The following is a 14,744-nucleotide window of genomic DNA, read 5'->3' on the forward strand; positions in this document are numbered from 1 at the left end:
CTCATTTTAACCTGCAATTGATAGATTTTAGTTAACCAACGGTATTAAGGGATCATTGAAGTCTGTGAGACACTTCATAACTGTTTCTATTATCATTAATCAACCCACAACATTTTGTTGCACACTGCAGGAATTGCTAACATGTATACCGGATGACAGTCAAACTTCAATAACTTTTTATAGAATCATAGAAAATTGCCTGAACCCCTGTGGTTAATGAAGGGAATTTTAATGGTTGAGTTCCGTATACACCTTGGAATTCTGGAAAACATGGTTTGTTGTTTGCAGCAACGCGGCTTCGATCTGCTGTTGTGAACCGAAGTAAAGCTGCAGGATCCTTGAATAATCTTTCACAATTCAACTGAAAGCAGCCGGATTGTGTAGCTTTGAGAGGGGCTGTCTGCACGGCCAGGGCTGGAAACGGAAGTGAGCGAGCGACACCGTAGTGTTCTGTGTGTGTGCATAACTGTACAGAATAACACAACTGTAACAGGACTTTGTTACTTTGCATAACAAATGGGAATTGATCCATTTTTCTACGATTTAAGTGAACATGATTTACAAAATGTTTCCGCCCGGTTTCGAACCGGGGACTTTTCGCGTGTGAGGCGAACGTGATAACCACTACACTACGGAAACGCTGGGTAAAACAGTCGCCTTTTGTTATAAATCTATGAATCTCTGACGAAAGTTATTAAAGTTTGACTGTCACCCGGCAAACATGTTACAATTTCCTTCAGTGTGCAACACACATTTTTGTTGGTTTTAATACAATTATTAAGATTCTCACAGACTTCAATGGTCTTTGTCAGAACTGAAATCCCTGACTGGGAATCAAACCTGATTGTTTTCAATGATGATAGGATTGTCCTATGAGGAGAGATTGAGCAGATTGGGCCTATAATCTTTGGAGTTCAGAAGAACGAGAGGTGTTCTCATTGAAAGGTATATATTTCTTGGAGGGCTAGAAAGGGTAGAAGCTGAGAGGTTGTTTCCCCTGGCTGGAGAGTCTAGAACTGGGGGGCAGAGTCTGAGGATTAGGGGCCGGCTATTTGAGACTCAGATGAGGAGACATTTCTTCACTCAGAGGCTTGTGATCTTTGCAATTCTCAACCTCAGAGGGCAGTGGATGCTCAGTCATTGAGTATATTCAAGGATTTGAGAGTCCTTTTACACAGAATACAGAAAGTTAACGTTTGTGAGCTCTTCCTTTATATTGAGCGGTGTCTCGTTCTTTAATCGGTGTCAGCTTTCGCTCAGCGGTTACTTCGCAGCACCAACTTCTTTGTAAGTTCGAACTCTGTCTCACCGCGGGCGCAGTCTGGGCTATTTTCAATCCCCTTCAAAACCGAAACACATTATAGCAGTGATTTTAATTCAGTAGTGTGATATTTTTCGAGGCACCATTAAATGATTCAATAATTTATTCCTATCAGTGTTGCAGGCTGGGTTCGATTCACGGTTAGGGAAGAAATTTTGATATCACCGTTTCTTATTCATGAATGCGATGTAATTTTATTAAATTAATTACATGCATCTAATGTGAATAAATAAGAACTGCTTTAATCACCATTAATTAACCGGTAACTTTATTTTGCGGAATGAAAGACATAATAATATTGTTACTGAGGGACAGTCGAAACTTCATTCATTTATTTTGCTCTTTGCATCTCCTGAACTGTTAACCCATATCTCATTTTACACATTGCATTTTAGGAGAATAGTTTAAAATCTTCATTGCTTGAGAGATCAGCGATTTGGGGCAAGATTTGTAAAATTTATCGGGACCGGCTATTTCACAGAAAAAATCTATTCTCTCACATGATGTTTTCAGGCCACACACTGACCAATCTTTGCTAGGCCCCAAGTGGATGATCTGACACTTGAACGCGTTGAACTCCATTAATCACTGGTCAGGGGAGATTTAATAGAGGTGATCAAAATTATGGGGGAAAAAGTTTCCACTGGCAGGAGTGTCAGCAGGGCAATGGGGGACGACCTGCGGAGTGGGACTGATTGGATAGCTCGTTCAAAGATGCATCATGAATTGCTCATTTTAACCTGCGATTGATTGATTTTACTTAACCAACGTTATTAAGGGATCATTGAAGTCTGTGAGACACTTCATAATTGTTTCTATTATCAATAATCCACCCACAACATTTTGTTGCACACTGCAGGAATTGTTAACATGTATAACGGATGACAGTCAAACTTTAATAACGTTTTATAGAATCAGAGAAAATTGCCTGAACCCCTGTGGTTAATGAAGGGCAGTTTAATGTTTGAGTTCCGTATACACCTTGGAATTCTGTAAAACATGGTTTGTAGTTTGCAGGAACGCGGCTTAGATCTGCTGTTGTGAACCGAGGTAAAGCTGCAGGATCCTTGAATAATCTTTCACAATTCAACAGAAAGCAGCCGGAATGTGCAGCTTTGAGAGGGACTGTCTGCACGGTCAGGTCCGGAAACGGAAGTGAGCGAGCGACACCGTAGTGTTCTGTGTGTGTGCAGAACTGTACAGAATAACACAAATGTAACAGGACTTTGTTACATTGCATAACAAATGCAAATTGATCCATTTTTCTACGACATAAATGAACATGATTTACAAAATGTTGCCGCCCGGTTTCGAACCGGGGACTTTTCGCGTGTTAGGCGAACGTGATAACCACTACACTACGGAAACGCGGCATAAAGCTGTCGCCTTTGGCTATAAATCTATGAATCTATGAAGAAAGTTATTAAAGTTTGACTGTCACCCAGCAAACATGTTACAATTTCCTTCAGTGTGCAACACACATTTTTGTTGGTTTTAATACAATTAATAAGATTCTCACAGACTTCAATGGTTTTTGTCAGAACTGAAATCCCTGACTGGGAATCAAACCTGATTGTTTTCAATGATGATTGGATTGTCCTATGAGAAGCGATTGAGTAAATTGGGCCTATAATCTCTGGAGTTCAGAAGTACGAGATGTGTTGTCATTGAAAGGTACAATTTTCTTGGAGGGCTTGAAACGGTAGAAGATGAGAGGTTGTTTCCCCTGGCTGGAGAGTCTCGAACTAGGAGGCAGAGTCTCAGGATAAGGGGCCGGCCATTTGAGACTCAGATGAGGAGACATTTCTTCACTCAGAGGCTTGTGAATCTTTGCAATTCTCAACCTCAGAGGGCAGTGGATGCTCAGTCATTGAGTATATTCAAGAATTTGGGAGTCCTTTTACACAGAATACAGAAATTAACGTTTGTGAGCTCATCCTTTATATTGAGCGGTTTCTCGTCCTTTAATCGGTGTCAGCTTTCGCCCAGCTGTTCCTTCACAGCACCAACCTCTTTGTAAGTTCGAACTCTGTCTCACCGCGGGCGCAGTCTGGGCTTTTTTCAATCCCCTTCAACACCGAAACACATTAAAGCAGTGATTTTAATTGAGCAGTGTGATATTTTTTGAGGCACCATTAAATGGTTCAATAACGTATTCCTATCAGTATCGCGAGCTGGGTTCGATTCCCGGTTAGGGAAGAAATTTTGATATCACCGTTTCTTATTCATGAATGCGATGTAATTTTATTAAATTAATTACATGCATCTAATGTGAATAAATAAGAACTGCTTTAATCACCATTAATTAACCGGTAACTTTATTTTGCAGAATGAAAGACATGATAATATGGTTACTGAGGGACAGTCGAAACTTCATTCATTTATTTTGCTCTTTGCATCTCCTGAACTGATAACCCATATCTCATTTTACACATTGCATTTTAGGAGAATAGTTTAAAATCTTCATTGCTTGAGAGAGCAGCGATCTGGGGCAACATTTGTAAAATTTAACGGGACCGGCTACTTCACAGAAAAAAACTATTCTCTCACGTGATGTTTTCAGACCACACACTGACCGATCTTTGCTCGGCCCCAAGTGGATGATCTGATAGTTGCCCGCGTTGAACTCCATTAATCACTGGTCAGGGGAGATTTAATAGAGGTGATCAAAATTATGGGGGAAACAGTTTCCACTGGCAGGAGTGTCAGCAGGGCTATGGGGGAAGAGCAGCGGAGTGGGACTGATTGGATAGCTCTTTCAAAGATGCATCATGAATTGTTCATTTTAACCTGCGATTGATAGCTTTTAGTCAACCAACGGTATTAAGGAATCATTGAAGTCTGTGAGACACTTCATAATTGTTTCTATTATCATTAATCAACCCACAACATTTTGTTGCACACTGCAGGAATTGCTAACATGTATACCGGATGACAGTCAAACTTTAATAACATGTTATAGAATCATAGAAAATTACCTGAATCCCTGAGGTTAATGAAGGGAATTTTAATGGTTGAGTTCCGTACACACCTTGGAATTCTGGAAAACATGGTTTGTTGTTTGCAGCAACGCGGCTTCGATCTGCTGTTGTGAACCGAAGTAAAGCTGCAGGATCCTTGAATAATCTTTCACAATTCAACTGAAAGCAGCCGGATTGTGTAGCTTTGAGAGGGGCTGTCTGCACGGTCAGGGCTGGAAACGGAAGTGAGCGAGCGACACCGTAGTGTTCTGTGTGTGTGCATAACTGTACAGAATAACACAAATGTAACAGGACTTTGTTACTTTGCATAACAAATGGGAATTGATCCATTTTTCTACGATTTAAATTAACATGATTTACAAAATGCTTCCGCCCGGTTTCGAACCGGAGACCTTTCGCGTGTTAGGCGAACGTGATAACCACTACACTACGGAAACGCTGGAGAAATCAATCGCCTTTTGTTATAAATCTATGAAACTCTGACGAAAGTTATTAAAGTTTGACTGTCACCCGGCAAACATGTTACAATTTCCTTCAGTGTGCAACACACATTTTTGTTGGTTTTAATACAATTATTAAGATTCTCACAGACTTCAATGGTCTTTGTCAGAACTGAAATCCCTGACTGGGAATCAAACCTGATTGTTTTCAATGATGATAGGATTGTCCTATGAGGAGAGATTGAGCAGATTGGGCCTATAATCTTTGGAGTTCAGAAGAACGAGAGGTGTTCTCATTGAAAGGTATAATTTTCTTGGAGGGCTTGAAAGGATAGAAGCTGAGAGGTTGTTTCCCCTGGCTGGAGAGTCTAGAACTGGGGGGCAGAGTCTGAGGATTAGGGGCCGGCTATTTGAGACTCAGATGAGGAGACATTTCTTCACTCAGAGGCTTGTGATTTTTGCAATTCTCAACCTCAGAGGGCAGTGGATGCTCAGTCATTGAGTATATTCAAGGATTTGAGAGTCCTTTTACACAGAATACAGAAAGTTAACGTTTGTGAGCTCTTCCTTTATATTGAGCGGTGTCTCGTTCTTTAATCGTTGTCAGCTTTCGCTTGGCGGTTACTTCGCAGCACCAACTTCTATGTAAGTTCGAACTCTGTCTCACCGCGGGCGCAGTCTGGGCTTTTTTCAATCCCCTTCAACACCGAAACACATTATAGCAGTGATTTTAATTTAGTAGTGTGATATTTTTCGAGGCACCATTAAATGATTCAATAATTTATTCCTATCAGTGTTGCAGGCTGGGTTCGATTCACGGTTAGGGAAGACATTTTGATATCACCGTTTCTTATTCATGAATGCGATGTAATTTTATTAAATTAATTACATGCATCTAATGTGAATAAATAAGAACTGCTTTAATCACCATTAATTAACCGGTAACTTTATTTTGCGGAATGAAAGACATAATAATATGGTTACTGAGGGACAGTCGAAACTTCATTCATTTATTTTGCTCTTTGCATCTCCTGAACTGTTAACCCATATCTCATTTTACACATTGCATTTCAGGAGAATGGTTTAAAATGTTCATTGCTTGAGAGAGCAGCGATCTGCGGCAACATTTGTAAAATTTAACGGGACCGGCTATTTCACAGAAAAAACCGATTCTCTCACATGATGTTTTCAGACCACACACTGACTGATCTTTGCTAGGCCCCAAGTGGATGATCTGACACTTGCCCGCGTTGAGCTCCATTATTCACTGGTCAGGGGAGATTTAATAGAGGTGATCAAAATTAAGGGGGAAACCGTTTCCACTGGCAGGAGTGTCAGCAGGGCTATGTGGGAAGAGCAGCGGAGTGGGACTGATTGGATAGCTCTTTCAAAGATGCAATATGAATTCCTCATTTTAACCTGCAATTGATAGATTTTAGTTAACCAACGGTATTAAGGGATCATTGAAGTCTGTGAGACACTTCATAACTGTTTCTATTATCATTAATCAACCCACAACATTTTGTTGCACACTGCAGGAATTGCTAACATGTATACCGGATGACAGTCAAACTTCAATAAATTTTTATAGAATCATAGAAAATTGCCTGAACCCCTGTGGTTAATGAAGGGAATTTTAATGGTTGAGTTCCGTATACACCTTGGAATTCTGGAAAACATGGTTTGTAGTTTGCAGAAACGGGGCTTAGATCTGCTGTTGTGAACCGAGGTAAAGCTGCAGGATCCTTGAATAATCTTTCACAATTCAACTGAAAGCAGCCGGAATGTGCAACTTTGAGAGGGGCTGTCTGCACGGTCAGGGCTGGAAACGGAAGTGAGCGAGCGAAACCGTAGTGTTCTGTGTGTGTGTACAACTGTACAGAATAACACAAATGTAACAGGACTTTGTTACATTGCATAACAAATGCGAATTGATCCATTTTTCTACGATTTAAATGAACATGATTTACAAAATGTTTCCGCCCGGTTTCGAACCGGGGACCTTTCGCGTGTTAGGCGAACGTGATAACCACTACACTACGGAAACGCTGGATAAAACAGTCGCCTTTGGCTATAAATCTATGAATCTATGAAGAAAGTTATTTAAGTTTGACTGTCACCCAGCAAACATGTTACAATTTCCTTCAGTGTGCAACACACATTTTTGTTCGTTTTAATACAATTAATAAGATTCTCACAGACTTCAATTGTCTTTGTCAGAACTGAAATCCCTGACTGGGAATCAAACCTGATTGTTTTCAATGATGATTGGATTGTCCTATGAGGAGAGATTGAGTAGATTGGGCCTATAATCTCTGGAGTTCAGAAGTACGAGATGTGTTGTCATTGAAAGGTACAATTTTCTTGGAGGGCTTGAAAGGATAGAAGCTGAGAGGTTGTTTCCCCTGGCTGGTGAGTCTAGAACTGGGGGGCAGAGTCTGAGGATTAGGGGCCGGCTATTTGAGACTCAGATGAGGAGACATTTCTTCACTCAGAGGCTTGTGATCTTTGCAATTCTCAACCTCAGAGGGCAGTGGATGCTCAGTCATTGAGTATATTCAAGGATTTGAGAGTCCTTTTACATAGAATACAGAAAGTTAGCTTTTGTGAGCTCTTCCTTTATATTGAGCGCTGTCTCCTTCTTTAATCGTTGTCAGCTTTCGCTTGGCGGTTACTTCGCAGCACCAACTTCTTTGTAAGTTCGAACTCTGTCTCACCGCGGGCGCAGTCTGGGCTTTCTTCAATCCCCTTCAACACCGAAACACTTTAAAGCAGTGATTTTAATTTAGTAGTGTGATATTTTTCGAGGCACCATTAAATGATTCAATAATTTATTCCTATCAGTGTTGCAGGCTGGGTTCGATTCACGGTTAGGGAAGAAATTTTGATATCACCGTTTCTTATTCATGAATGCGATGTAATTTTATTAAATTAATTACATGCATCTAATGTGAATAAATAAGAACTGCTTTAATCACCATTAATTAACCGGTAACTTTATTTTGCGGAATGAAAGACATAATAATATGGTTACTGAGGGACAGTCGAAACTTCATTCATTTATTTTGCTCTTTGCATCTCCTGAACTGTTAACCCATATCTCATTTTACACATTGCATTTCAGGAGAATGGTTTAAAATGTTCATTGCTTGAGAGAGCAGCGATCTGGGGCAACATTTGTAAAATTTAACGGGACCGGCTATTTCACAGAAAAAACCGATTCTCTCACATGATGTTTTCAGACCACACACTGACTGATCTTTGCTAGGCCCCAAGTGGATGATCTGACACTTGCCCGCGTTGAGCTCCATTATTCAGTGGTCAGGGGAGATTTAATAGAGGTGATCAAAATTAAGGGGGAAACCGTTTCCACTGGCAGGAGTGTCAGCAGGGCTATGGGGGAAGAGCAGCGGAGTGGGACTGATTGGATAGCTCTTTCAAAGATGCAATATGAATTCCTCATTTTAACCTGCAATTGATAGATTTTAGTTAACCAACGGTATTAAGGGATCATTGAAGTCTGTGAGACACTTCATAACTGTTTCTATTATCATTAATCAACCCACAACATTTTGTTGCACACTGCAGGAATTGCTAACATGTATACCGGATGACAGTCAAACTTCAATAACTTTTTATAGAATCATAGAAAATTGCCTGAACCCCTGTGGTTAATGAAGGGAATTTTAATGGTTGAGTTCCGTATACACCTTGGAATTCTGGAAAACATGGTTTGTAGTTTGCAGAAACGGGGCTTAGATCTGCTGTTGTGAACCGAGGTAAAGCTGCAGGATCCTTCAATAATCTTTCACAATTCAACTGAAAGCAGCCGGAATGTGCAACTTTGAGAGGGGCTGTCTGCACGGTCAGGGCTGGAAACGGAAGTGAGCGAGCGAAACCGTAGTGTTCTGTGTGTGTGTACAACTGTACAGAATAACACAAATGTAACAGGACTTTGTTACATTGCATAACAAATGCGAATTGATCCATTTTTCTACGATTTAAATGAATATGATTTACAAAATGTTTCCGCCCGGTTTCGAACCGGGGACCTTTCGCGTGTTAGGCGAACGTGATAACCACTACACTACGGAAACGCTGGATAAAACAGTCGCCTTTGGCTATAAATCTATGAATCTATGAAGAAAGTTATTTAAGTTTGACTGTCACCCAGCAAACATGTTACAATTTCCTTCAGTGTGCAACACACATTTTTGTTCGTTTTAATACAATTAATAAGATTCTCACAGACTTCAATTGTCTTTGTCAGAACTGAAATCCCTGACTGGGAATCAAACCTGATTGTTTTCAATGATGATTGGATTGTCCTATGAGGAGAGATTGAGTAGATTGGGCCTATAATCTCTGGAGTTCAGAAGTACGAGATGTGTTGTCATTGAAAGGTACAATTTTCTTGGAGGGCTTGAAAGGATAGAAGCTGAGAGGTTGTTTCCCCTGGCTGGAGAGTCTAGAACTGGGGGGCAGAGTCTGAGGATTAGGGGCCGGCTATTTGAGACTCAGATGAGGAGACATTTCTTCACTCAGAGGCTTGTGATCTTTGCAATTCTCAACCTCAGAGGGCAGTGGATGCTCAGTCATTGAGTATATTCAAGGATTTGAGAGTCCTTTTACATAGAATACAGAAAGTTAACTTTTGTGAGCTCTTCCTTTATATTGAGCGCTGTCTCCTTCTTTAATCGTTGTCAGCTTTCGCTTGGCGGTTACTTCGCAGCACCAACTTCTTTGTAAGTTCGAACTCTGTCTCACCGCGGGCGCAGTCTGGGCTTTTTTCAATCCCCTTCAACACCGAAACACATTAAAGCAGTGATTTTAATTTAGTAGTGTGATATTTTTCGAGGCACCATTAAATGATTCAATAATTTATTCCTATCAGTGTTGCAGGCTGGGTTCGATTCACGGTTAGGGAAGGAATTTTGATATCACCGTTTCTTATTCATGAATGCGATGTAATTTTATTAAATTAATTACATGCATCTAATGTGAATAAATAAGAACTGCTTTAATCACCATTAATTAACCGGTAACTTTATTTTGCGGAATGAAAGACATAATAATATGGTTACTGAGGGACAGTCGAAACTTCATTCATTTATTTTGCTCTTTGCATCTCCTGAACTGTTAACCCATATCTCATTTTACACATTGCATTTCAGGAGAATGGTTTAAAATGTTCATTGCTTGAGAGAGCAGCGATCTGGGGCAACATTTGTAAAATTTAACGGGACCGGCTATTTCACAGAAAAAACCGATTCTCTCACATGATGTTTTCAGACCACACACTGACTGATCTTTGCTAGGCCCCAAGTGGATGATCTGACACTTGCCCGCGTTGAGCTCCATTATTCACTGGTCAGGGGAGATTTAATAGAGGTGATCAAAATTAAGGGGGAAACCGTTTCCACTGGCAGGAGTGTCAGCAGGGCTATGGGGGAAGAGCAGCGGAGTGGGACTGATTGGATAGCTCTTTCAAAGATGCAATATGAATTCCTCATTTTAACCTGCAATTGATAGATTTTAGTTAACCAACGGTATTAAGGGATCATTGAAGTCTGTGAGACACTTCATAACTGTTTCTATTATCATTAATCAACCCACAACATTTTGTTGCACACTGCAGGAATTGCTAACATATATACCGGATGACAGTCAAACTTCAATAACTTTTTATAGAATCATAGAAAATTGCCTGAACCCCTGTGGTTAATGAAGGGAATTTTAATGGTTGAGTTCCGTATACACCTTGGAATTCTGGAAAACATGGTTTGTAGTTTGCAGAAACGGGGCTTAGATCTGCTGTTGTGAACCGAGGTAAAGCTGCAGGATCCTTGAATAATCTTTCACAATTCAACTGAAAGCAGCCGGAATGTGCAACTTTGAGAGGGGCTGTCTGCACGGTCAGGGCTGGAAACGGAAGTGAGCGAGCGAAACCGTAGTGTTCTGTGTGTGTGTACAACTGTACAGAATAACACAAATGTAACAGGACTTTGTTACATTGCATAACAAATGCGAATTGATCCATTTTTCTACGATTTAAATGAACATGATTTACAAATATTTCCGCCCGGTTTCGAACCGGGGACCTTTCGCGTGTTAGGCGAACGTGATAACCACTACACTACGGAAACGCTGGATAAAACAGTCGCCTTTGGCTATAAATCTATGAATCTATGAAGAAAGTTATTTAAGTTTGACTGTCACCCAGCAAACATGTTACAATTTCCTTCAGTGTGCAACACACATTTTTGTTCGTTTTAATACAATTAATAAGATTCTCACAGACTTCAATTGTCTTTGTCAGAACTGAAATCCCTGACTGGGAATCAAACCTGATTGTATTCAATGATGATTGGATTGTCCTATGAGGAGAGATTGAGTAGATTGGGCCTATAATCTCTGGAGTTCAGAAGTACGAGATGTGTTGTCATTGAAAGGTACAATTTTTTTGGAGGGCTTGAAAGGATAGAAGCTGAGAGGTTGTTTCCCCTGGCTGGAGAGTCTAGAACTGGGGGGCAGAGTCTGAGGATTAGGGGCCGGCTATTTGAGACTCAGATGAGGAGACATTTCTTCACTCAGAGGCTTGTGATCTTTGCAATTCTCAACCTCAGAGGGCAGTGGATGCTCAGTCATTGAGTATATTCAAGGATTTGAGAGTCCTTTTACATAGAATACAGAAAGTTAACTTTTGTGAGCTCTTCCTTTATATTGAGCGCTGTCTCCTTCTTTAATCGTTGTCAGCTTTCGCTTGGCGGTTACTTCGCAGCACCAACTTCTTTGTAAGTTCGAACTCTGTCTCACCGCGGGCGCAGTCTGGGCTTTTTTCAATCCCCTTCAACACCGAAACACATTAAAGCAGTGATTTTAATTTAGTAGTGTGATATTTTTCGAGGCACCATTAAATGATTCAATAATTTATTCCTATCAGTGTTGCAGGCTGGGTTCGATTCACGGTTAGGGAAGAAATTTTGATATCACCGTTTCTTATTCATGAATGCGATGTAATTTTATTAAATTAATTACATGCATCTAATGTGAATAAATAAGAACTGCTTTAATCACCATTAATTAACCGGTAACTTTATTTTGCGGAATGAAAGACATAATAATATGGTTACTGAGGGACAGTCGAAACTTCATTCATTTATTTTGCTCTTTGCATCTCCTGAACTGTTAACCCATATCTCATTTTACACATTGCATTTCAGGAGAATGGTTTAAAATGTTCATTGCTTGAGAGAGCAGCGATCTGGGGCAAAATTTGTAAAATTTAACGGGACCGGCTATTTCACAGAAAAAACCGATTCTCTCACATGATGTTTTCAGACCACACACTGACTGATCTTTGCTAGGCCCCAAGTGGATGATCTGACACTTGCCCGCGTTGAGCTCCATTATTCACTGGTCAGGGGAGATTTAATAGAGGTGATCAAAATTAAGGGGGAAACCGTTTCCACTGGCAGGAGTGTCAGCAGGGCAATGGGGGAAGAGCAGCGGAGTGGGACTGATTGGATAGCTCTTTCAAAGATGCAATATGAATTCCTCATTTTAACCTGCAATTGATAGATTTTAGTTAACCAACGGTATTAAGGGATCATTGAAGTCTGTGAGACACTTCATAACTGTTTCTATTATCATTAATCAACCCACAACATTTTGTTGCACACTGCAGGAATTGCTAACATGTATACCGGATGACAGTCAAACTTCAATAACTTTTTATAGAATCATAGAAAATTGCCTGAACCCCTGTGGTTAATGAAGGGAATTTTAATGGTTGAGTTCCGTATACACCTTGGAATTCTGGAAAACATGGTTTGTAGTTTGCAGAAACGGGGCTTAGATCTGCTGTTGTGAACCGAGGTAAAGCTGCAGGATCCTTGAATAATCTTTCACAATTCAACTGAAAGCAGCCGGAATGTGCAACTTTGAGAGGGGCTGTCTGCACGGTCAGGGCTGGAAACGGAAGTGAGCGAGCGAAACCGTAGTGTTCTGTGTGTGTGTACAACTGTACAGAATAACACAAATGTAACAGGACTTTGTTACATCGCATAACAAATGCGAATTGATCCATTTTTCTACGATTTAAATGAACATGATTTACAAAATGTTTTCGCCCGGTTTCGAACCGGGGACCTTTCGCGTGTTAGGCGAACGTGATAACCACTACACTACGGAAACGCTGGATAAAACAGTCGCCTTTGGCTATAAATCTATGAATCTATGAAGAAAGTTATTTAAGTTTGACTGTCACCCAGCAAACATGTTACAATTTCCTTCAGTGTGCAACACACATTTTTGTTCGTTTTAATACAATTAATAAGATTCTCACAGACTTCAATTGTCTTTGTCAGAACTGAAATCCCTGACTGGGAATCAAACCTGATTGTATTCAATGATGATTGCATTGTCCTATGAGGAGAGATTGAGTAGATTGGGCCTATAATCTCTGGAGTTCAGAAGTACGAGATGTGTTGTCATTGAAAGGTACAATTTTCTTGGAGGGCTTGAAAGGATAGAAGCTGAGAGGTTGTTTCCCCTGTCTGGAGAGTCTAGAACTGGGGGGCAGAGTCTGAGGATTAGGGGCCGGCTATTTGAGACTCAGATGAGGAGACATTTCTTCACTCAGAGGCTTGTGATCTTTGCAATTCTCAACCTCAGAGGGCAGTGGATGCTCAGTCATTGAGTATATTCAAGGATTTGAGAGTCCTTTTACATAGAATACAGAAAGTTAACTTTTGTGAGCTCTTCCTTTATATTGAGCGCTGTCTCCTTCTTTAATCGTTGTCAGCTTTCGCTTGGCGGTTACTTCGCAGCACCAACTTCTTTGTAAGTTCGAACTCTTTCTCACCGCGGGCGCAGTCTGGGCTTTTTTCAATCCCCTTCAACACCGAAACACATTAAAGCAGTGATTTTAATTTAGTAGTGTGATATTTTTCGAGGCACCATTAAATGATTCAATAATTTATTCCTATCAGTGTTGCAGGCTGGGTTCGATTCCCGGTTAGGGAAGAAATTTTGATATCACCGTTTCTTATTCATGAATGCGATGTAATTTTATTAAATTAATTACATGCATCTAATGTGAATAAATAAGAACTGCTTTAATCACCATTAATTAACCGGTAACTTTATTTTGCGGAATGAAAGACATAATAATATGGTTACTGAGGGACAGTCGAAACTTCATTCATTTATTTTGCTCTTTGCATCTCCTGAACTGTTAACCCATATCTCATTTTACACATTGCATTTCAGGAGAATGGTTTAAAATGTTCATTGCTTGAGAGAGCAGCGATCTGGGGCAACATTTGTAAAATTTAACGGGACCGGCTATTTCACAGAAAAAACCGATTCTCTCACATGATGTTTTCAGACCATACACTGACTGATCTTTGCTAGGCCCCAAGTGGATGATCTGACACTTGCCCGCGTTGAGCTCCATTATTCACTGGTCAGGGGAGATTTAATAGAGGTGATCAAAATTAAGGGGGAAACCGTTTCCACTGGCAGGAGTGTCAGCAGGGCTATGGGGGAAGAGCAGCGGAGTGGGACTGATTGGATAGCTCTTTCAAAGATGCAATATGAATTCCTCATTTTAACCTGCAATTGATAGATTTTAGTTAACCAACGGTATTAAGGGATCATTGAAGTCTGTGAGACACTTCATAACTGTTTCTATTATCATTAATCAACCCACAACATTTTGTTGCACACTGCAGGAATTGCTAACATGTATACCGGATGACAGTCAAACTTCAATAACTTTTTATAGAATCATAGAAAATTGCCTGAACCCCTGTGGTTAATGAAGGGAATTTTAATGGTTGAGTTCCGTATACACCTTGGAATTATGGAAAACATGGTTTGTAGTTTGCAGAAACGGGGCTTAGATCTGCTGTTGTGAACCGAGGTAAAGCTGCAGGATCCTTGAATAATCTTTCACAATTCAACTGAAAGCAGCCGGAATGTGCAACTTTGAGAGGG

General features: G+C 40.4%; 7 non-coding genes across 7 annotated transcripts; all 7 read right to left on the bottom strand.

Moving 5' to 3' along the window:
* Window positions 1-566: 566 nt before the first annotated feature.
* On the bottom strand, window positions 567-639 carry trnav-cac (transfer RNA valine (anticodon CAC)). Its single transcript has one exon. It is a non-coding gene; the product is annotated as a tRNA-Val (tRNA).
* Window positions 640-2,616: 1,977 nt separating this feature from the next.
* Window positions 2,617-2,689, bottom strand: trnav-aac (transfer RNA valine (anticodon AAC)). The gene has a single exon. It is a non-coding gene; the product is annotated as a tRNA-Val (tRNA).
* A 1,977-nt stretch (window positions 2,690-4,666) lies between these two features.
* Window positions 4,667-4,739, bottom strand: trnav-aac (transfer RNA valine (anticodon AAC)). Its single transcript has one exon. It is a non-coding gene; the product is annotated as a tRNA-Val (tRNA).
* A 1,977-nt stretch (window positions 4,740-6,716) lies between these two features.
* trnav-aac (transfer RNA valine (anticodon AAC)) lies at window positions 6,717-6,789 on the bottom strand. Its single transcript has one exon. It is a non-coding gene; the product is annotated as a tRNA-Val (tRNA).
* Window positions 6,790-8,766: 1,977 nt separating this feature from the next.
* On the bottom strand, window positions 8,767-8,839 carry trnav-aac (transfer RNA valine (anticodon AAC)). The gene has a single exon. It is a non-coding gene; the product is annotated as a tRNA-Val (tRNA).
* A 1,976-nt stretch (window positions 8,840-10,815) lies between these two features.
* trnav-aac (transfer RNA valine (anticodon AAC)) lies at window positions 10,816-10,888 on the bottom strand. Its single transcript has one exon. It is a non-coding gene; the product is annotated as a tRNA-Val (tRNA).
* Window positions 10,889-12,865: 1,977 nt separating this feature from the next.
* On the bottom strand, window positions 12,866-12,938 carry trnav-aac (transfer RNA valine (anticodon AAC)). The gene has a single exon. It is a non-coding gene; the product is annotated as a tRNA-Val (tRNA).
* Window positions 12,939-14,744: the final 1,806 nt, after the last annotated feature.

This window comes from Somniosus microcephalus, unplaced genomic scaffold (genome assembly GCF_052327205.1).
Source record: "Somniosus microcephalus isolate GS21.2 unplaced genomic scaffold, FLI_Smic_1.0 unresolved_chr4, whole genome shotgun sequence".
Classification (NCBI taxonomy): Eukaryota; Metazoa; Chordata; class Chondrichthyes; order Squaliformes; family Somniosidae; genus Somniosus; species Somniosus microcephalus.